Source organism: Lissotriton vulgaris, chromosome 3_1, assembly GCF_964263255.1.
Source record: "Lissotriton vulgaris chromosome 3_1, aLisVul1.2, whole genome shotgun sequence".
NCBI lineage: Eukaryota > Metazoa > Chordata > Amphibia > Caudata > Salamandridae > Lissotriton > Lissotriton vulgaris.
The window spans coordinates 685,421,545-685,444,473 of record NC_141689.1 but is presented as its reverse complement, the minus strand read 5'-3'; positions in this window follow the sequence as shown (position 1 = coordinate 685,444,473).

Genomic DNA, 22,929 nt, shown 5'->3' with positions numbered 1-22,929 from the left:
GGGGGCTGCTGCTCCTGCTGAGGCCAAGAGGACCGCCACTTGGCTGTCCCCCTGCCTGGAGACCCAGTGTGCTGGCTCTGGCCCTGCCTTGCCCCTCTGCCTGCCTCCAGACCCTGCTGGAGCTTTCCTGTGTCTGGAGGCGCCCTGACTTTGATTTATAGCGCTAGGCGCGCTTTATTTGCCTTGAAGCGCCGAGCGCGCTTCCCTTGGTGCTTGGGAGCGCTGTGCCTTGCTCCCCGAGCGCTTGGGAGCGCTTTATTTGCATTGCCGGTGCCCACCCGGCATTGGAGCCGATTTCGCCGATTTTTGGCGTAGCGAGTGCCACCTCGCTTTATCTTTTAATTTGAGGCCGGTGCCCACCCGGCATTGCCCCGTTGTGTATTTTATTTATTACGAGCCGGTGCCCACCCGGCATTGCCAAGAGATCACCGCCGCAGCCCAGGAGTGTGTGTTGCCCCGGCCGGGCCGCCGCGCTGCCTGCAGCGACCCGGAAGTCCCGCCTCCTGACCCCCAGGGCCGCGCTGCCATTGGCGGCCCCGGCGGAAGTCAGGCGGCATGCAGCGAGACGAGGCCAGGCGGGAGGCGAGAGGAGCAGCCGGCGTGTCCTGCCTGAGGCTCCCGATCGAAGGGAGAGCCCCGGGACGAGTGAGGAGGAGCCCCGCAAGGAGACCGGCAGAGAGTGCTTCTCCGCCCTGCAGGCCAGCGAGACCCGGTGAGTGCCTGGCAGGAGGGATGGGCGCCAGGACACATTGTCGGTGTCCGCCCCCTCTCCCCCGAGTAGCGCGATCTCGCGCCCCCTGATAGAGTGAAGCCACGAGGTCTTCAAAGCGGCCTACCTTTGTTTCCTGAGCGGCCCCGGTTGGCAGAGGGACGCTCCAACGTGGGCAGTAATTATTCATTTGGAAAGTCACGAGGCTCTGAGGGGCCATTCTGTTCTTTAGAGCCCCGAGTGGCTCAGGGCATTTCCTTCTGCGAGCCCAGCGAGGCTCATTGCCCACACCGTTTAGAGCCCTGAAAGATGCTCTGGGGCATTTTGATCATCCTGAGAGCGCTGAAGCTCTACATTTGTGCATTTGTTCGGCGAGCCCTGAGAGGCTCTAGGGGGGCACAGGCAGCTAGTTGGTTGTAGCCCCGAGGCTCCCACGCTGTGTCTCCCCACCTTGTTCTTGAGCCCTCCTGGCTCAAACGTTGCCCTAACTTTTCCTGCATCAGTTGCCCAGCACTTTGTGGGCAACTGCTACGTTTAGGTTTGTGTGCTGTGCTGCCTGCGCAGCTTCCCTGACACTGAGACTCAGGGCATTCCGCCCCTTTCGAGGCCAGTTGGCCTGAGGGACATTTTGAGTGTTGTGCTATGTGCACCCCGCGCATTGTGAGTTCTGTGTATGTGATTCTTGCGCAAAATGTTCTAATCTGCACCTCTGTGTTTAATATCTCATGTGCAATTGTTGACATCCCACTTTAGGTTTATCCCCTTTGCTAAATGTAACCTGCATAGAGGATTGTTGATGTCTCATTTTATGTTTATCCACTTTGCTAAGAGTGACCTGCCTAGTGGATTGTTGACGTCCCATTTTATGTTTAGGTTTCCTTCCCTTTGCTAAAAGTGAATTGCTTAGGTGTTGGTATTCCTTCCTTAGGTCCTGCTGAGAAGGTCCTAGTTACCTGCGTGATTTCCTACAGTGTTTTAGGGTTGCGTAGGAGGTCTTGACTCTGTTCCAGTGATTACTGGATGTGTGTTGCATTTACAATTTTGGTGCTAATCATTCTAATGTTTATGTCCTAAGTGTGTACCTACCAGTATTATTTTCTGACCCCCTGACAGTGGTCCATGTGGCCCTGTCCTGTACATAATTCCCCTTGTAAATTCTGCCCGTGCCTCTGGCACATTGTACAGTTTGCGTGTGTTATCTAATGTGTTGTTTATTATAATACAAAGGCTATTTTTTATATATAACCTTGTGTGGAGTTTTCCTTTGTGGTGGGCCTTGGGTGTTGTTGCTGGGGTGCGTGCGCAAATACTTAACTCATACCGCCTCCAAGTTTAGCCTAGACTGCTCACGCCACGTTACCTAGAGGGTGAGCGGGGGTTACCTTTGTGTGTGACTCCCTTGCCCTGACCTTTAGAAATGGCGATCCCTGACTGACCTCGACGCGAGTCTTGGCCAGCCAGGGTCCCGTTTCTAACATTCATAATGTCTTAAATCTCACCTACAGCATCGCCCATTTTGACATGAGGGAATATTGATACTAGAAAAGTCATGGCTGTGAAGGGCACTGTGAAATGAAAGTCCAAAAGCAGATAGGTTCATGTGGTATATGTGTACTTTTTGTTATGAAGTTTGTGAAAGATGTGACTATGATTAGGAAGGCACAGAAGTGACGGTGGAAGTGTTGCTGAGGTGTCCTTAAATCTTCTTTGGTTCTTTTCTTATCTGATATCTTCGAAACAAGATGCACAGGTTACAGCAGAGAGATAGTAAGGAGACACCGGTTTGGTTGTAGTCAAGGGTACTCTTTCTAGAGAGAATGAGTGACTCCAATATCTTTCCTAGAATCCTAGATAATGGGTAAAAGAAATTTGACAGTCATTCTACCCCATATATTAACCCTTTGTTCTAACAATTCTCCCTTATAAACTGCCAAACCCCTCGTATATCTTCCTGCACCCCACTTCTAAACAACCTACCTTTTGTAAAAGGTGTTTTGCCTTCTCTCTCCTCATGCTCCTTCCCTTCAAGAGACTATGCGTATCATCTTGAAAAGTTGGACAGAAATTCTGTGTACATGGCTTTAAAGGAGGGAAGTAGCTTTTGTATGTATTGTTCTGTTTGGAGAATGCCAGCTCATGTTTTTTTTACTTTTGGGGTTTCATTTTTTTCATGAGGTTGCCTTACCCCATCAGGCTGGCTACTGGTATTGTAGTTAATATGCATCAATGGACTGCACAAGTGTCCAGTTGCCCATTACCAAATCAGTAATTCTCACTGTGGTCAGGCATATTGCTTTTCCAGGAAACTATGGTCGCTGTCTGACTTTGAGAGTATCATACATTCCCATGCATACCTGCTTCCTGTACCAAAGAGTGCTGACATCTCTTCATCCCTTACTATGTAACCACCTGTTCTTTCCCTGCTCAAGCTAACAGGAAGCTTATAATGGTAAACATACATCTGCATTAACCTGGTCAGTGCCATTTTGACTGACAGTTGTGAAAGGTAAAAGCAAAAAGCCAAGATCCTACATAAAATGCAGGGTTTACGGTCCATGTCTTAGGAGAGTCAGACCTGAGGTCATGGCCAATAATCAAAGAAAATTGCCCCATCCACTTTGTAATGGAGTAATTCAACTTCTGATTCACACTCGAGTAACTCCTTCTCTACTGTCGATAAAGAAACCTTTCATCATGGTTGGGTTTTTTCACGGCAGGTCTGTGATTCTTCCCTGTGATAGCTCAGAAATAGATGTTTTTTTCTGTTGCAGCTTGTATAGCGCTTGGTTACTCCATTACGGAGTGTCTCCGTGCTGGATTCCATCAAGGCATTAAGAGAGGAATTGGTGTAGTATTAGTAAGGGGTGAGATGTTTCCAAAACAGCAAAGTTTTAAGATGTTTCCTAAAAGCTCATTCTGACGTCCCCAGTCTAAGGTGCAGAGGCAGTGAATTAAACTGCTTGGCAGCCAGGTGCCTGAAGGAGATGCCACCAAAGCATGTTCTGTTGTATTTGGGAATGCTAACCATTCCAGTTCCAGCCGATCTCAGGCAGCGCTTGGGGTGATACTAATGTATCATAGGGCGGAGATATTTTGGGCTTTTGCCCTGTAGTATTCTGTGGGCACAACAAAGGGTTTTGAAGGAGATCCTCTCCTCAATAGGGAGCCATTGGAGAGTTTCCAGGGCACGGCCAGTGAGTTCAAATCTGGGGATATTTAACAGCTTCTGAGCTGCTGCTTTTTTACACCTGTTGGAGCATATATATGCTCCTTTTTTAATCTCCCAGAGAGAGAACATTACAGTAGTCTAATCTGGATGTCATCAGGGCCTCGACCGCCATCTTTTTGGCACAGTCCAGGATGAATATAGCATGTTACAACGCAAAGTGTGTGATACTGTTGCTATAGATAAAGATACCTCTGTTAATAGGGCAAATCATAAAATGGATATTGGTACAAAAGAAAAACATGTTTCGTAAATTGAGAGAGACCCCTTAACAGCCAGGGGAATAGGGTACTTTAAACAGTAAAGAGAGTTATTCCCTTGGCGGACTGATTCGCGTTTCATAACCTGTATGGTTGTCTAGGTCACCCAAACTTAAACCACTAAATCCTTCTGCACTCTAATACACTCACACAATAGTAGTAGCTACTGTGTTTTTAATCTCTATGTGTACTAAAACTGTATTATTGAAATTGTAAATGTGTTTTTAATGCAGGCTCGCAATGTGTTGTTTTTAACAAAAAGTGCAATGTCTTTGAAATTTAAAAAAAAATAAAAAAATAATGAGTTATACTACTATTGTGTGAGTGTATAAGAGTGCAGTAGGATTTAGTGGTTTAAGTTTGGGTGACCTAGACAACCATACAGGTTGAGAAACGTGAGTCAGTCCAACAAAAGAAAAACATCCTTCAGGTACATTCTGGACAGGTAGTCAAGCCAGCTTAATAGTACAGAGAATAATATAGGACACATCCCATTATGTGATCTGCTGCACATATATTATACTAATGAAACAGCCAAGGCTGGTGTGCTGACAACACTCCATATGGCAGCATTGAATGCTGCAGCAGCCAAGTCGTTGATTTGTGGGAACACTTGAATGACAACAAATGGCTGAAGGTGTGTTGCTTACTGCCTTTTTCTGGCACAGGCGGTATAGGATGGATATAGAAAAGATTTAAATGCAATAACTTCTAACAAAATAATCATCAACTACACAAAAATCTATTTTAGGTTTTAAAAAACTGACAAACTCACCACTGTTTATTCAAGGAGACGAATTGCAACATAAGACTGCACTGGAGACATTTCTGCACAGTAAGGAGGACAGCTCCTTCAAGTGAAGATAAAGCGAACCCTTAGCCACTTAGTTGTGTCTGCAGTTCCTTTCAAAATGGTCCTATGTGCCAGCTCTGGTGCAAACACTTGTTAGGGATGGGGTGGGGATGCAGGAACACTGGGAATGCAATTGCTGGAATAAAGGTCTGATGTCCAATGCAGCCTTCCGTCTCAGCCTTTAGTACTGTTCACAATGAAGCACAAAGTATTCTAGCTCTGTCAATATTAATGAGATGGGCAGTTTGCTTCTCGCCTGACGACATACGTATTTGAGAATCCCTCGCAGCGAAGAGCACATGCTCCAGGTGTTGGGCACTCCTCAATCATATCTTTAATGTGCTCTAAAATTCATAATGTAACCACAAAAGCCAGATGATCTGAACTGAGGGAACCAGAGGCACGGGGTACTGGTTGACGGCAGCCTCCAACATAAACTGTGTATCACAATGAGCCGCTCCCATTCTTGGTGTCGCTAGTGTAAGTGCAGTGCATGCTTTATCATTGACCAGTCCTCGCCCTCTAAAAACTTGGTTTGACAGAGGGCGGGCATACACCTGACGACAGGGATGCACTTCTAAACTAAGTGGGGGCCCAAAAAAAATAGAAAGTGAAGAAAAAAGCCATTATGGGTGTCAGCGTAGGTTTAATAGTGCCGGCATTAATATGGTAATTTAAAATAAGTTGATCGGTGTCATGGGGATATTAGTGTGCCCCCACTGCTGTGAAATAGGTCAACATGTTTCTGCTTGTAGGCCCATCTGGGTCCGCTGCATTCTTCAGGACCATGAAAAAACGGGCTCCACTCTTACCGCACTATGGCCAGAGGGTTCCACTTAGTGGGATGATAGCGATCACACTCCACTATGAAATGGCTGGATCTTTTATGCCTGAAAGAAAAAATCAAGTGAATAAACCAATGACACTGTCACATAACTAGCATACACATTAACAAAACAAGCCATAATCACCCTGGTTCTAGCGTGAGTGGCTAATGGTGCAACAGTCAAGTGAAAAATAATCTGTGCACCATAGCTGGAGAAATTATCCCTACTGCGCTTACACTGAGATTAGGTCAAAGTGGCCCCATAGGAGGGAGGGGGCAGATGAACCCTTTAGGTCCAGGAACTAGAGAGATGTGGGGGAGAAAAGCAGAAAATCACTATGTTAGAGGTCCCTGGGGGCCTGTCACAAAGACCAACATTTGTGTCTCTATGCTGTAAAAATTGATCGTATGACCTGTAGGGAAAGAAACCATCCAGCACCACATTCATACTCTTACTGTTCAATAACATGATATTCGCCACTATGCCTAGGTCTGCATGCCTTTGCTCCTCCCTGGTGAAGTGAGTTCGCTAGTGACTCGTACTTATAGTCTGAGCTACGGATGTTAAGTGATTAATTAGGTAATTGATGAGCGCTACTCTGGGGCAGCTGTGCGGGATCCAGTGTCTTGGTAATGCCCGCGGATATTGCTCGTGAAGTGCCTGGCTGCCCAAATATGGTCCCCAGAACCACCTCCATGTTTGCCCAAGTATGTGTTGCTCGTGAATGTACCAAAAGGCTGGGGGCCGTGTAGGAAGTGACTCACCCTTGTACATGTGCAGAGGAATTGAAGAGCATTGCGCAAGTCCGTCTGGCTAAGTAAATCGCTCATGTGCATATGAGGTTAGCCGGCGATAATGTAGAGGTAGAGCTTAACTTGAGCATGCGCCGGATCTATTTTGAAGCCCATGTGTATAAGAAGGAGCCAGTTAAAAAAGGAGGGCCTTAAGTTACAAAATCGCGACTGGTGTAGTATCGCCAATAGTGGTTGTCCCGGCACGGTCGTGATGGCCATTGTTCATACTAATCCTCTTGTAGCACACCATTGTGTTCATCAGCCAGTCCCCATTCATATTACATTCTCAAACCGTAAGCATTTGCAAATTACAATCTTGCGAAGGAAAAAAGATATGTGTAAAATAAAAGGTGTGGGGCAAACCTTAGGGGTTCTAGAGCTATAGTGAATGGTTGTTACAGTGCGGTGTCAATAGTAATAGTAGAACGTTTAAGGCCAATAGGTCAGAGGCTTGGGCGGCCACTGGATGTTATATAGAGATATGGTATTAAATCGGACCCAATGGTCAGCAGGTTCAAATCGAACAGTGATTAGTAAATTGATACTTTATGTGAGTGGAGTATTAATTAGTAACATATGTTCTATAAATAGAATCACTAGTGGAATGTTTGTATATGGTGAGACAGTCACCCATCTAGAGGGACCCAGACATGAGAAAGAAAAGAGGGTTTTGGCAGAGGTCAGAGGTATCCCGAAGTTGTATCAACTGGTGCTGAAGCACGTTTTTCAAAGGTGTCATCTTGTGCTTCGTTAGGTTACTGAGGATGGCCGGGTGGCAGAAGGAGGTTGGCCCTTACTGATTGAGCTGAAGCCACAGGATATCGTCATTAAGGCCTTCTTTCCAGGTGCGGAGGCGGTATACCCTCCGCTGTTCTCAAATGTGCAGTGGCCTGCTGAGGTCTGTAGTGTGTTTCTTCATAACTTCCAGGACATTCCATTTGGGGTCTGTGTCTTTGTGATTTTTTTCTAGAAAATGTCTGGTTAGTTTAGTGTTATTCTTTTTCAATGAATAGTGCTGCGGTGCTCATTGATGCGTGTTTTGATTTTTCTGGTCGTCATGCCCACGTATCTCAAGTTGCATGGGCACGTGAGGAGATGGACCACGTTCTCCGTGTTCGAGTTGCTGAAATGGTTCAGTACCCACGGTCGTGTGGTTCCAATGTCAACAGTTTTCGTGGTTGTTGTGAGGGGGCATGTGACACAGCCGCCGCAGGACAAAAGTCCAGTGGGTCTCTGAGTGTTCCACAATGTCATTTGATTATCCTCTTGGGGTTCCGGGTCTTTGGCCCGTACAAGCTCATCCCACAAGTTTTTACTTCTTTTGAATGCGAAAAGGGGAGGTTCCCAGTGCTTTTCTGCCGCTTGAAGGATATGACAGTTCTTTCTAATGATTCTCTGTACATTCTTTGAGGCTGGAGTAAATGTTGTGACACACACCATTCTATCTGACTTTTCTTTAGTGATTGTTTCGAGGAGAGCGTCGCAATTGACATTTCTTGCTCTTTTCTTTGCCCTTCTGATCAGTTTTTTAGGGTAGTGTCGATCCTGTAATTTGGATTCCAGCTCCTCCATTTGTGTTTGGAAGGTATTGGTTTTTGAACAGTTTCTACGTATCCTAAGAAACTGTCCGATCGGCAGGTTGTCCCTCAGGGCTTTGGGATGATAGCTCCTGTAAAGCAATAAGCTGTTCTTGTTGGTTGCTTTATTGTGGACTTTGGTGCTGATGCCCTCTATTTCCATTGTGATGTCAAGGTCTAGGAATACTGTGTGATTCTTGCTCATTGAGTTGGTGAATCTTAAATGTCTATCTTTCGTATTGATCCACTCTACAAAAGATTCAGCTGTGGTCTGGTCACCCTGCCAGATGATTAAAACGTCACCAATAAAGCGTTTTCATGTCCTCAGGTTGGTGAAGAAAGGGTTACTCTCATGGAAGATGTAGTCTTCATCGAACTGGTGTACATATAGACATGCAAGGCTTGGGGCAAATGTGCTGCCCATCGATGTGCCAGTGATTTGGTGGTATAGGGCATCCTCAAATTCAAAGACATTTTCTGTCAGGGCTATCTCTGTACATTCCAAAACAAATTGTTGTGGTGTATGAAAATTCCAGTATGTGCTGCAAAGGATCTGTTCTACCACTTCCAAGGTGCGTTGTTGGGGAATGCTCGTATAGAGCGCCTCAATGTCCATTGTGATTAACATATCTTCCATGATGTTAGTGTCTAGATCCCTCAGGAGGCAGAGTACATCTTTTGTGTCCCTAAGGTAAGATCATGATTTCTGAACTAATGGTTTAAGAACCAGTCCCAAAATTGTGACAAAGGTTCTAGGATAGAACCCATGCCTGACACAATAGGTCTGCCAGGCGGTGGGAATCTCTCCTTGTGAATTTTAGGTAGAGTGTAAAATCTCAGTGTTCTTGGGTTGTCTTTCACAAGGAAGTCGGCTTCTTGCTTGGTGATCCAGTCATTGCAGAGATCTTCGCTGAAGAAGGTGGGGTGGGGTGGTGATGCAGGAACACTGGGAATGCAATTGCTGGAATAAAGGTCTGATGTCCAATGCAGCCTTCCGTCTCAGCCTTCAGTACTGTTCACAATGAAGCACAAAGTATTCTAGCTCTGTCAATATTAATGAGGTGGGCAGTTTGCTTCTCGCCTGACTACAAACGTATTTGAGAATCCCTTGCAGCGAAGAGCACATGCTCCAGGTGTTGGGCACTTCTCAGTCATATCTTTAATGTGCTCTAAAATTCATAATCACTTGAATGCAAACTTAAAAAAAGGACACAGGGGATTGTTAATACGCTATGCATTCAATTCTTTAAAAAATGTCACTGACAAAGCACATAAAGAGAGGAGCCTCAGGTGTCTGAAAGTTCTGTAAATGATCAACGGTTTCATCTTGTCTTCAAAGATCATTATTTAAGTGCTTAAGTAGTGCGTTTTCACAATTTGGACTCCAACTCCCCCCACAAGTCATAAAAACAATTTAGTCCGACACTCCCCGGTCCACATTATCAAAATAGAAATGAAGACATTAGACAAACAACAGGTTGGACCAGAAAAAAGGCAATGAGAAAGTGGTGACGCAGGGATCGGAAGACAGGTAATACCGAAGGCAGGCATCGTGAGCGACAGGAAGAGTGGCGCGGGTAGGTACGGAAGGCATACTACACATGGGACAAGAAGACAGACAACTTGTAGGACCGGAAGGCAGGCAAGTCTTAGTACCGATAGACGGGCAAAGGAGCTTAATTACTGTGACACTGTGTGTGCACCGATTTCTGCAGTTAATAAACGTCTACTTTATGATTATACATTTTTATATATATTCTCCTGAACTTTCAAAGCGCTTATCTTTTCATTGACACTTTACAGCACCGCTCTGTGGCTAAAAAATGCGGTGTACCTTTATTAAACTGAAAGTACAGCATGACAGGGGGTGAAAAATTAAATGTGCATAAGAGGCGCCTGATGCTTTTATCAAAGTGAAAGCATGTTATGGCACGCGGGCGAAAGCTAATATAAAATTAAATGTGATGTGTATTAAAGGCGCTTGTCACCTTTATTAAACAGGAAAGCCCAGCATAGCGCAAAAATGCAGTGTTTTAAGCGCAGCATGACGGTGGGTGAAAAATGCGGTCATTATCACTTTGCAGGACCATGGCGTGGCTAAACATGTGGTCGCAATTGTCCTGGCAGCTTGGAAGGTGAAAGCATGCACAGTGTGCTGAATGTAAACAAAGCACATTGTTGCTCATGAAGTATGGCAAACTCAATAAATTAAATAGTGCTTACATCTAAATAACAGGTCCCGTCTAACAACCGAAGTAAAGGGGCCAGTAGCCATGGGAGGATACAAATGACGACATGGCCGTACAAAGGAGGGACTAACAAACCGATTACTTAACCAGAAGCCTGCATTTATGAAAGAAAAAGATACAAGCCAATGAAAAATACAGGCGGGTAGTGGGTGGGGCTTCTCCTCCGTACTCTGCCTACAACAGATCGCCAAAGCAGCACTTGTGCTCTGGCTCAGGCTCAACCTAAAAATGGGGCCCTCAGACCCATTCTTCAGTGCACTCCTGGACCTGTGGACACTGCACATGAAGTACATCATGCTGCCCTGCTGCTTGAGGCCTGCCCTGCTTGCTGAGGAGGAACACTGGACCTGCACACTTGATCCCAAACTGAAGTGACTCCAAGGGTCAACTGACTGACCTGTTCTGGGCTACAGGTAAGCATGGGCGGAAAATCCGTTTCGCTCGCGGATTTTGCGGATTTTCGGTAAATTCGCAATCCGCGAGATCCGTGAATCTCCCGCAAAATCCGCAAATCCGCGAGCAGCGTATTTTATGGCTTGCTCGCACTGTTCGCGTGAGTTCGCGGCTTGCCAGTACAACTTCGCACCCCGCGAGTAAGTGCTAAATTGCAGAAATACGATCTTAGCAAAACTGAAACTACTTACCAGGTTCAAAAGTTCAGGCTCATCATTAGTAGCTATTTCCTGTAGTGCTTCCTGAGGGGCCCCTCCAGAGTTCAGTTGCCAGTTGCAACTATTATGTGACCCTGCTCTGAACCTCAGAATAGTTACACATATGCCACAAAGGTCCTGAATTACAGCTAAGGGAGACAAGCAGGAGCCAGGCTGGAAGTTAAAATCCATTAATCAGCCCCTAATTCATTATTGTCAGTTGGGGCAGGGCAGGTGTTGTAACTAATTTTGCAACAATGAAAGCACTTAGCAAGTGCAAAAGATCACTAATCAGGAAGCACTAAGGAAGCAGGTGCCAGCTAAAAAAATATTCTGTGACACATTAATCAGCCCCAAATTAATTCAGGTCACTTGAGGCAGGGAAGGTGTGCTTTGCTTTGCCGAAAATAATGTACACTGGACAACCAGAGGGTGTGGTGATGAAACAGAGGGTGGCATGGGTGGGCCAGAGGGTGGCATGAGTAGTCAGAGAGTGGCAGTGGTGACAGAGAGTGGCAGTGATGAAGAAGAGTGTCCCAAACAGGCTGGACACGTAGAAACAACAAGTTCGCAAAACTTGCGACCCGACAGGTAAGTTCGCAAATTGCGAAATTGTAAAAACCCTTGCGAACTGGCAGAAACTCGCGCGAACACAAAAAAAAAATCCGCAAATTCGCGGGAATTTGCAGATTTTGCGGATTGCGAGTTCGCAAATCCACAAAATTCGCGAACGCGAGATTCGCAAAATTCACCCATGCTTAGCTACAGGGACACAACAACCTACAGAGGGATCTCTGCAACTGTCCAGTTGACATATTACAACTGGACCTGCTGTATCCCTGATAGCCTCTGCTGGAGAGAGTTCCTGATCCCCAAGAGAGGCCTCCCTTGTCCTGGACCCTTAGTGTGGCATTGGTTGAGCTTTTCCTCAAATAGAAAAGGAGAAATCCAAAAGTTATGGGCTCCTTACGAATGGGCCTGCTCTAGGCAAAATCGTGTTGCTGCAACGACCACCACTGTGAAGCTCCTGTGAACTTGACCCTTCGCACTACAGTGACAGCCAGTGATGACCTGCAGTGCGAGATCTGCAATTAGTGCTACAGAGATGTCCATGTGCAAGTCCAGCATCCTTGTCTCGCTACAGCAACGACTATCTGAGATGCTCTCCCTGCTCCACATGTCTTCCTCCACTGCGAAGGGTAGTCTTTGTGCTTGACTTTAAAAGTTACCTCTTTCAGCAGGACGAACCTGGTCCATGTATTCAGCCAGCACTCCATCATTGTAGGCCTGGATTTGCGACTTTCACTTGGTCTCACACTACCTGATAACTGGGAGTGGCACTTTGTGCTTTTAGACTCTACACTTTTAAGTCTTTGAAATTGCATATCTCTGGTTCTACTAATTCGATTGTTGTCATTTTGGTGTCAAATAATTAATTATAATTGATTCTATGTTTCCAAATTGGTGTGAGATAAAATGTCTTTTGTGTTTTCATTTCATTACGATTTAAGTGCTGTTTAAATACTTTACACATTGCCTCTAAGTTAACCCTAACTGCTATTGTGCCAAGCTACCAAAATGTTAAGCAAAGGTTAATTTAGTGACTTTTGTAGTTCGCCCTAAAAAGAATTGTTATGTTATGTTATGTTAATCGTACTTGTAGAGTGCACGGTTATCCTGGGGTGTCCTGGCGCTAAGCACTGGTTACTAGGGACAGAAGGATGTGTACTACTGAGAGAAGAGCCATGTCTTCAACCGCTTCCTAAAGGAAAAGAGATCCGGGGCATTCCTGAGATGGAAGGGAAACTCGTTCCATGCCCTGTAAGCACAACTGATTAAGCTCCTGCCTCCCCAGTTGACTATTTTAAATGGGGGGACTTGAGCAAATTTAGCTCCTGTGGAGTGTAACATTCTTCCTGGGACGTACCATTGGAGTTTACGCCTAAGGAAGTTGGGTCCTGTTCCATTAATGGCCTTAAAAACGGTGTAAAGTGACATAAAGCGAACTTGTGGCTGTAGCTGGAAAAGGGTTAACACTGCACTCAACCAAAAGTCCAATTTCTCAGCTTCAAAATAACTCATAAATTGGTTCCTCTCCTGAAGTTGGTCTAGTGAGGATGTAGTGGTGAAGTCTACCTGGAAGATCGGTTTTTGAGTATAATTTGTAGAAAAGAGAAAATGGCAGTAGTTTTAAGAATAGTCAGCACCTCCGTATCAGTCTTATCCAATTATTATAACAATAGATAATTTCTCGGTGTGCTCTATGTAGAACACCGTGCCATCTAATATTGTTCGTCCTATATACAGAAATGAAATGAAAGAATTTCCTTCCTAAATATAATACATGCAAAATATGAATTACAGAGCACAACCACTAGTGTGTCTCACGTCTGACTAAGTAGTCAGTACGGTTTTTATAAACCCAAAAATCAATACAAAAAGTTGATAAAATAGCCAACACATTTCAATAGCAATTTGATAAACAAGATGAAAGATCCATTGGAGTCTTGATGTACTGTGTCATGACAGCTTTGTAGGCCAGTTCAGAGTCACCTGACTATCAATTCTCTGCTTCTTCAAGAGTTGCTGTCCTTCCACTTGACTTTCAAACAGCTGTTCCATTGTGATGCGTTTACTGCCAAACTAAATCCAACTTTAGATACCAGGGGCCTCATTTATGAGGCCCCTTGTGCCATCGTAACTTCACTTTTCATGAAGTTCCGTGGCGCAGAAGCCTGCGTGGTATTTATCAGGCAGCAGTACGCCAGTTTTTGTGGCGTACTGCTGCCTGATAAATATTGGTCCCTTTAACGCAGTGTTCTGCGTTAAAGGGGCGTGCAATGGGTGTTGCTGAGGGCATTCCCAGCAACATCCATGGCCTTTTGTCACTGCCCCAGATTTACGAGAAATCGTAACTCTGAAGCAGTGCCAAAAGCTTACGCCTCCCCAGGGGAGGCGTAAGGGAGGCGCAACAGGGAGAAATGTCTTTATTTCTCTTCGTATTTCCTTTTTCTATGTGTGCTGCATTCTACAGCACACATAGAAAGAGGAAAAGCCTCTTGTGATTATTTTTGTACAGAAAGGTTTCCCTTCCTGTACAAAAATAATCTTCCCCGCAACGCAGGCAGCCCATTGTGCGCCGGCGCAGGGGAAAAGGACAGGAATGCGCCGTATCTTATAGATACGGCGCATTTCTGCCCTTTTCTTTTGCCGTAGGGAAGCGCAGCAGGAAGGCCTGCTGCGCTTCCCTATGGCAAAAAGTCATAAATGAGGCCCCAGATGTATCAGGGAGGGTATGGATCATGTTGTACGTGTTACATTCATTTTCCTAAATGCAATCGGCCACAATTTCTCTTCCAAATCCTCTTTTACAGTAACCTCATTTTTGTGTGTGTCCTAATATTTTAACCAGAACATCTTTTCAGTTAATATTTATTTTTACTATATCTCTTCACTATACCTATTTATTGTCTGTGTTGAAAAATAGATGAAGTATAATGGGTAACTGAGTAATATTGTTCCTATACTAATATAATTGGGATATGGGGCCATTATTAACCAATACAGGGGTTGTAGTAAGGATAACTCACATTGAAAACGAGATGGGTGAATGGGGGGTCTCTACCGCCAAGATGACGCAATGTCACGCAATGAAATGGCGGGTGGACGGTGGTGAGGGATGGAGTGGAAACAGACAGTTATCTTACACAAGTTTTCCTTTTGCTTATGGAACGGCTTGAGCTGTTATTGCGTGTTGGCTAAGGCAGCTAGATTTTCACTGCACTGTAATTATATTTGGTCCTAAAGAAATTTGAGTAACACGTATAGAAGGAAAAACAACAGTGCTACGAGTAAATTTAGATTATTTTTGACACAAAAGTCAGCAACGGCTTAAATATTTTACCACCTGAATTTACAGCCTGTAATTCTTCCTGTTTTATCAACCAATGTCATACATTTGGCTTGGCTTGCCTGTGTAGTTTACATTACGTTTCAGGGTGTTATTCTATTCAGCGTTGCTTTATTATTTGAGTTAATCGTTTTCACAGACTTTAAACGTATCAGTTACGAAATACTAAAACAAAGTCTGAGACACAAAGACTTTTGGTTTGCATTTTTGATTTCGTGTACCCTTGACTTTGGAGAAGAACTTGGTTGTTTGTGCGAAAGGAGCTTTCACCTTCCCAATTTATTTTAATATTATATATGGCCATTAAATGTAACCTCACACATAATCCGCTAAGGCACTTTGACATGCCTTATCACATTTAACTTATCTGGCAATTAATTCTTCTGAGAAAGTTAGAGACTCTTGGATGAAGATCGAGACAAGAAAGAAAAGATTTAATATGAGTGTTTTATTAAATCACCGAGAAGCATTTCCCATCCTTAAATTATGCTGAATTACCCATTGAGGGTATTGTGGGCAGGCTGGAATTTCATCGAGTTTACACATTTGCTGACAACCTAACCTTTCCATTTTATCTTTGAGCCAGGAGCCTGCGATTTCATCTTACTTAACTTTCTCTGAGAACATGTTTTCCCATTTAGATCATCCCCAAAACTGTACAGGCTTTATTTCTGCAAAAGAATGAAGTTTCATTATATCCTTCGAATCTAATTGTTTATAATTATGTTAAAAATGAATTCGATTTATCGCTGGTGGTAAACATTTGAATGCAAAAAAATCCTGTTGATGGAAACTTACGATACGGCTTTGTGGAAATATATACATATTTCTCAGCGAAGGATATACGTTGTTCTATACTAAATTGGGTCTCTGGGGGATAATAATACAAACCTTTCCATTTATTTCAGGCTATATATTAAATATTTTAATATCAGCGTGATAAATATTTTAACATCTGCACAACTTTACTCAAGAGCTGCTGTGTTACACTTGAGTATAGTCTTTCCGCACTGTACAGTACTTGTTCTTTCTGGTTCTCACAAGCCAGCTCATTACAGAGTTCTATTCAGCAGTGACTCGTAAAGAAAGAGCTAAGACTCACATCTGTATGCCAGCTCAGCAGGGTCACAAACTATAATAATATAGTCTCCGTTTTAATGATTTTTTTCATTTGTTTCCTTTTCTGCTTTTTTATACTCGTTCGTTTTAATTTGTTAGCTAGGAAGGTCGAGCTTTACATGTTTTCATGAAAACAAAGATATCAAAATCAAAAGGCAATAAATACAAACAGCAAATCAACAGTAACAATAGTATCTCAGGTACCTACAATACAAGGGGGTAGTGTCTTAGGTAAGGTCAAAGTACTACAGCCTTGTGGGTGTAAATTGGCATGCAAGGAGTTCTAGACTTGCCAGTCTTAGGAATGTCTTTTCCCAAACATTTTGTCTTCCACTTCCGTTTTTCTTATCTCGTTTTTTTCTGGCATTTGCACTCTGTGCACTTTATCACTGTTGACCAGTGCTAAAAGGCATGTGATCACTCCTTAAAACATGGTAACATTGGCTTATCCCCAACTGGCGTATTTAATTTACCTGCAAGACCCTAGTAAAGTGGTACTATATGTATCCATGGCCTGCAAATTAAAGTCTACAAGTGGGCCTGCAGCACTTATTGTGGAACCCACTTAAGTAGCCCTTTAAGCATGTCTCGAGACTGCCATTGCAGCCTGTGTTTGCACTTTTAAACTTTCTTTTCGATCTGGCAATATACACTTTTTGTCAGGCCCAAACCTTCCTTTTTAATACATTTATGTTATAACTATGGTAGGCCCTAGAAAACCCAGTGGACAGGGTGCAGTGTATTTAAAAAGTGCAGCATGTAATTTTAAGTTTTGCATGTCTTGGTGGTGAAAAACTCTTACTTACTCAACGCCTACCTCTCCCATAGGATAACATTGGCGTTACCTTATTGCATTCAATAAGCTGCAGTTTCCAACTGGGAACATGTAACCAGTTTATGCTTGGTATTTTTGGAACTGTAATGAGAAATCCTAGCTTACGGTGAAGACAGCATTTCATTTTACAATTTAAAGCTGACACTTTCAGACAGCTGCCATTTTCCTCCTTTAGCCATTTAGTGCCTGTAGCCTGTCTCTTGGTCACATTACTGGGTGCAGTCGACAGGTGGGTTTTTTGTACTCCTCCTAGACAGCCTCCAAAAAATAAAGAGCTTAGGTGTGCCTGGATGAAGCATCACTGGCAGGATGGGAGGGCGGAGTAGGTGGCCCTTCTTACACTTGAATGGGCTGTGTCCTGCCTCCATGCAGAGGTCTGCATAACCCCTGTAGTTAGTCTGGAGCGAGGACAGGGTCAACAGGGTGCCTGGGGACTTTAAAGAGAAACCTTAGAACCTTCTTCCCACTACAAAGGAACAACTGGGTATAAATACTGGACCTCAGACACCTGATCTTCAGTGCATTTCTGGACCTGATGATACTCTGCCAAGAAGAAGGACTGCTGTGCTGCTGAAAGCACTGCTGCTATGCTGGACTAGTGTTTTGACGTGTTGCTGCTCTTCTCTGCTGACCTGCTGCCTGCTGCATTCATGCATTCAATCTTTAAAAAGTGGGTTATCCTATGAAATGTATTATTCCATAAAATACAAGCCCTCGGCCAAACCCACTGGGAGTGGCCAAGCCCCAGTGTGAACAGCAATTGTTATTATTATTTTGAATTCCACAGTACCAGCACTACTGCAGAACCACATGGAGGTCCACATTAGGATCCACAATAGTTCTGTGGTACAAGTGACAAATTCTGCTTTTTATATTCTTTATTATGGGTGGGGGCCTCATCTATCCACCCCCACCCCACCCACACATGGCCCAAGAGCTCAAGGTGTGCTTACCCTATTCCCTTATGGGCCCTTCTTAAATCTTTCCAAGGACTCTGGGACTGAGTCCCTAAACTCTATTATGGTGGCCACAAACATTTTTCTGAAGTTGCTGTCCTCCTACAAGATCCACCCCAAATCACAAAAAGCACACTTTTTAAGATAAGCAATACTGTTTTGCCACATTTAATCTCGTTCAGTTCAACTGTACCAGTTGGGGAAATCACACTTTTGGCACCTCCACCTTTTCCTTGACCACCGTTGTAGGATCAATGTGAAACTTTTCATGAAGGAGCCAAAGATAATGAACTTTTTTGGGAAATGTTTTGTGAAGATTCGACAAATGGTTCCAAAATTATTAAGAAAACAGTGCTGTTCTCATGCAGTTAGGGGAATCTGAATTTCAAACTGCCAACACACTCTACAATGTATGCTACAGGAACTGCAGCTCTCAGTTGCTATAAAATTTGACTCCTACCAAAGCGGGCTCTTGGAGTAATTCTAAGAATTTCTATAAGGTCTGTGGGACCATTCTGACAGCTACAATCTGAACTGCACTCCTTCAGAAGACCGATACAGTCTGAGGGCACCTGTGTGAATACTAATAACCTCAATGGATAGAATGAGTTTTGCAGAAGCCTCTCTCTGGGAGAAAGGGAAGGACCATCATAGATTCTATGAGGATTGGATGGGGGATTTCTGCATAATCTAAGAGAGTGATGGGTTTGATTGCTCCACTTAAAGTCTTTGGGCAAGCCCCCTAACACAGGCACCAAAGTATCTTAATATTTGCCAAATCTGAAACTCAAAGAAGAATTACATTTAGGAATTTTAAACCTGATCTTCACTATAAAGTATCTGACTGATGATTGACTATGTATGGGAAAGCCCATTAAACCTAGACTACAAAGTTAACGAAAAATGTACAAGGGCCTAACTTGCATACATATGTGGTACAATTTGACCATACCAGTCTATGTATCACTTGCTTTTAAGCCCTCACGTTTGTTAATTCCTTTGAATTCACAGCTAGCAAAGCTTTCTGCAGCTTTTAAACAATGTCTATGTTCATTTTGATTCCTTTATTATCTCACTTCGGGTTGTAACCATTTGGTTAGTCAATAGATAAGTGGTACTAATTTTAAAATCTAGAGTAGAAAGGTCACCTAAGTCCCTTTCAAAATAATGTATACCTCTGAAGGAGGTTTTTAAAATATGGATATATTTAACGGGCAGTGTAGAAGGTCATAGTAAAGGTGAGGGATTGCATATTGAACAAAGTAATGCTTAATTTGCAATATAGAGCTCTGAGCGTTGTGTTAGGGGTTGATTTGGCAACCAACCAAACAGATTACCTCTTGTGTGCACATTAGTATATGAATTAATTCTGATGTCCTTGACAACTGCTCGTTGTGGACTTTGAAACACTAATTTGTTGTGTTCCCCAATTTGTATTAATCTCTTTTATTGTAGACATCTGCTATTTAACCTTTGGGGAGTTGAGGCCTGCAAACTAGGCCCTAACCACACGCAAGAGCACATAAACAAGAAAAACGACGTTGCTTTAAAGTTGCCATACATGACATTTTGCTAAGGGAACTGAAATTGAGCGCAAAGGCTTTGTATAGTTGCACAAAGTTCATTCATGGGATGCAATACAGAAAATAAAATGTTCTTGGCAAGCTTATGTCTTTTTTAGCAGGCTGCAAACCCACTCTTTTAGTTTGTGACATTTATGAAACACCTTATGTGATTAGATCCCTTCATGAAGATTCCACATATTTCAAATTTGTATTCCGTATGTAAAATAAAGTGACAACTTCAATAAACTAATTAGATGTTCATTACCTATGTTATTTTTCTATGGTGTAGAGTTTGTAATACTAACTGGTTGAAACTTATGTAAATCAAAGAGACAATTCACACACTTAGCTGGTCACTTGCTCGTCTCATCTCATTGTCTCTTTTTACGCAAAACCACCCTGGGGCTGAAGTGGTAAACAGACTGGCTTTAAAGTCCAGTCACATTATGGAATAGTGAATGAAGAAAAACGGTCATATACCCCAAAGTATATACCTCAGTGAAAGGAAACTCACATCTGCATGCTCGTGGCAGTCCTTTCTGGCAACTTAGAGTTACCCATAATATGAGAGTAAGGATAGATGGGATCAGAGGGCTGGGTATTTTCTTGGAACCGTAGTGAGAGTACTGTTCGGGAATTGGGATGGTTTTAGAGTGTTGGAGGGATGAGAACAGCATAACCAGGCAGTCTCTATATTGTTTTTTTTGCAGTGAAATGAACTCCTAAGGGCTCTTACTAGAAAGCATATTCCTGAAACAGGAACCAGGTCCCTTTGCCAGACATATTGTTTGTAGAATGTGTGAGTAATTACTTTGTTTTTCTCAGGGGTCTTCACCAAGCATAGCCTGTGTCTAGTCTTTAAACTTCCTTAAAGTCCTCTGTTATAGTCACCTAGGGGAAAAGTGTTGTGAACAGACGAAAATAAGGAGATTTCCATCATTTTCACTGTGATATATTTCTGTCTGAATGTTGAAGATGTGTGTTTTCATTTTTACACTCGAATCTTTAAATTCACAACTTTTTTCTAGGTCTTGTGGACCTACAAGGACAAAGAGTTATAATTTCTGTCAGGAAGACAACTTACACTTGGAACTCCTCCCTGCAGATGGAGGGCGGGGATGTTACTAGAGAGAGAGCATGTTGTGACTGCTGTGTGAAAATCAGTAGTTTAACTGAACATCTCACCTACCTGTCTGAAAATCTTTTTCTGCGTTTGGGGAGAAAATAAGGCTGCATGGATTTAGGAAGTTGGAGTTGCTGTAGAACAACACGTTTATAACTGCCATTTTGTTGTTTACAAGCACTAGTTGTATGTAGATTCTTACTACATCTGGGAACGATGATCTGTAATCTATGAACTATTTCTTCGAGGTTTTGAGAATTTGGAGCTCCTTAAAAGCAGTTACAGAATGGTTTGTAAAATGCACATTTCAGAAACCGTTCATCTCTGAGGACTGAAGCCATGTTGAAAGCACTATGAAAAAGTGACAATTTGCTGTATGTTCTGCATTTTTGCAGCTTGTCTACTTTTTGACCGTGCAGTTCAAGCCTACTACAAAATGACTTTAAAAAATATTCTGAGTGTGGTAAATTAAAATTACCTGTACGGAATTTCTATGCGGTAAAGTTCAATAAGAATAACTCAATCAGAAATGAGAGGCAGAGTCCATGGCATCTGAGTTTATAAGGGTTTTATTCCATAAAATGGAATTGGTTCAAACCAGGTATCATGTTCCATCACCACGAAGGTTCAGGAAGGGATAGACAATGCTTTATTAACAGATTACAATATATATAGTAAATGCATTTAATGGCGATGGATACAGAAGGCGTAACAGCTGAGAGAAAAGAGATAAGAACACATATACGTAACAGAAGGCGTGCATGAGGGCGTACATGGAGGTGTGTGCTAGACAACGTCATATGAAAGTGTCACAGGTAGGTGGATCCATAGAGGAATCCTGCAGTGTCAGCAAAAATACATGGCAGAGATGCGCGCGCAGCAGCATGACGTGTGATTGACGTGGAACTGGAGGGTGAAGGGGACTTGACATTTAGCCCTACATGAGGAGACAGAAGTCTGGTGTGTCAGAACAACCTAAACCCAAATCCTATCTAATATCTTGTGTTTGAGGAACTGTATTATATAGAAGGAAAGGTCTCTCGGGCAGAGGCTATTCTATACTGACTGCTAGTGCGTGCATATGTGTCTACGTGTCTACGTGAGATGCGAGGGGCCATGGGCCTACCATGGTAACAGGAGCAATGAATTACTTGCACGGAGACAGAAAGGCCGGGCCCTTTGCTCTGCAGCTGGGGAGATGTTTTCCTAAATCACTAGACAGGAATGTATTTTCGAGGAGCGGAGCAGATAACTTGAAGGCAAAATACAGTCTTGGCAGGCAAGCAGGTCGAGCCAGGCACCGCTCGTCGCACAGGGAGTAAGGCAAGGGTCATGGAAGCGGAAGGCCGCAGCTTTCAGAGACAGAAGGCAGAAAGGGCTCGATGGCAGGAATCAGGGCCTAACTCGCCAGGGCCAGGAAAACGTGAAAGTACACCATGTAAAGACGGTGGCAAGGCATACTTAGGAACTGAATATTTGACCCATTCATGGTGGATCTAAAAGAGGACATGTTAACGTTGGACGCAAATGTATTTGCGTCTTCATAGCTGGTTGTGGAGGGAACATACATGTACTTGAAGCACGTACATGGAGCCGTTGGGGTTTACGTTAGGGGACACAATTGACCATAAAAATTCATATTACCTCATTCCCTCCTTGTCCCCTACGGACCCTTCATGATATATCGATCTTCATTAGTCTATCAATTTGTTCATATAACATCATTTGCTCTTCTTTTTTCTGGCAGGATTTTGACCGTGGACTTGAATGGGGAATACATGATGTGGCGCACAAGCCGCAAATCGCTGGCCCACATTGTAAACATAGGCAACAACTGAACACTATGAGAAGGGCTATTCCGAGGAAGGATAGGACCTTCCATCCCCAGGCTGATAGTACACTCCAGAACCAACCGGACCAAGTCCAGGTGCCTGGATTCTGATGTATCTGACTTGCAATCTTGTGGAGACGGGTTATGGCTCTATATACTGATGGTGCGTTTTCTGGAATGAAAACACAGCAACTCGATCCGATAACTCTACAAGCTCCGCCCCTATCGGCCAGGATGATGTCAAGGACAAGACGATTTTTAAGAACAACAATCCGCATAGCAGACTGCTCCTCCGTTAAGTTGCCTAGGGCGGAAGTAGTTTCATTCACTACTGCTTCGAGTGTTCTGGTTAATTTACGTATCAGTTTACTATTAAAGACAGCACCTAAATAGGGAAAGAAACCTTTATTGAAGTCTGTATACTGTTCCCATGCCGTTTCAGTGT